Raw genomic sequence first — 583 nt, 5'->3', positions numbered from 1 at the left:
TGAAACAGGTGATACTACAGTTCATTTTACAATGAAAATCCCATCATATATTGCTTTTCTGGACGTCTCCAAATTCTGAATATGCACAATCAATTGTAGTAGATGCAGGAAGTGGAACCAGAAGAGGAAAACTGAGGCATAAGGCCTCTAAAGACTCCCCACATTGTTTGACTTGAAATGAAAAACAAAATTTGTATACATATCAAATGGATCATTTTCAGTATACAATGTCAACCTTTCAATATACATTGTCAGTGGACATGAGCCGGTGGACAAGATCAAATGGAGATGGTAACGCTCTGTCATGGACATTGGGCAGATTGAAGCCAATGATCCAGGATCATTGTGAAGGTTCACGCAAGAGATAGAGAAGCAAAAATAAATTTGCTTACAAATGCCAAATGTGGACCAGATGAACTAAAATACAAATCAGAATTTCAGCAAACACATCATATGCACAGAAAAGAAAACACCTTCTCAGCATCAAATCATATGCACCAACCACCTCAAGCTTATAAGATACAATGGAATTAAACTAAAAAAATATAAAAAGGGAAATACGTGCCAATTTAAGTTTTAAATG

Source organism: Nymphaea colorata, unplaced genomic scaffold, assembly GCF_008831285.2.
Source record: "Nymphaea colorata isolate Beijing-Zhang1983 unplaced genomic scaffold, ASM883128v2 scaffold0002, whole genome shotgun sequence".
In the NCBI taxonomy this organism is placed as follows: domain Eukaryota; kingdom Viridiplantae; phylum Streptophyta; class Magnoliopsida; order Nymphaeales; family Nymphaeaceae; genus Nymphaea; species Nymphaea colorata.
Note: the sequence above shows the minus strand (reverse complement) of the source record.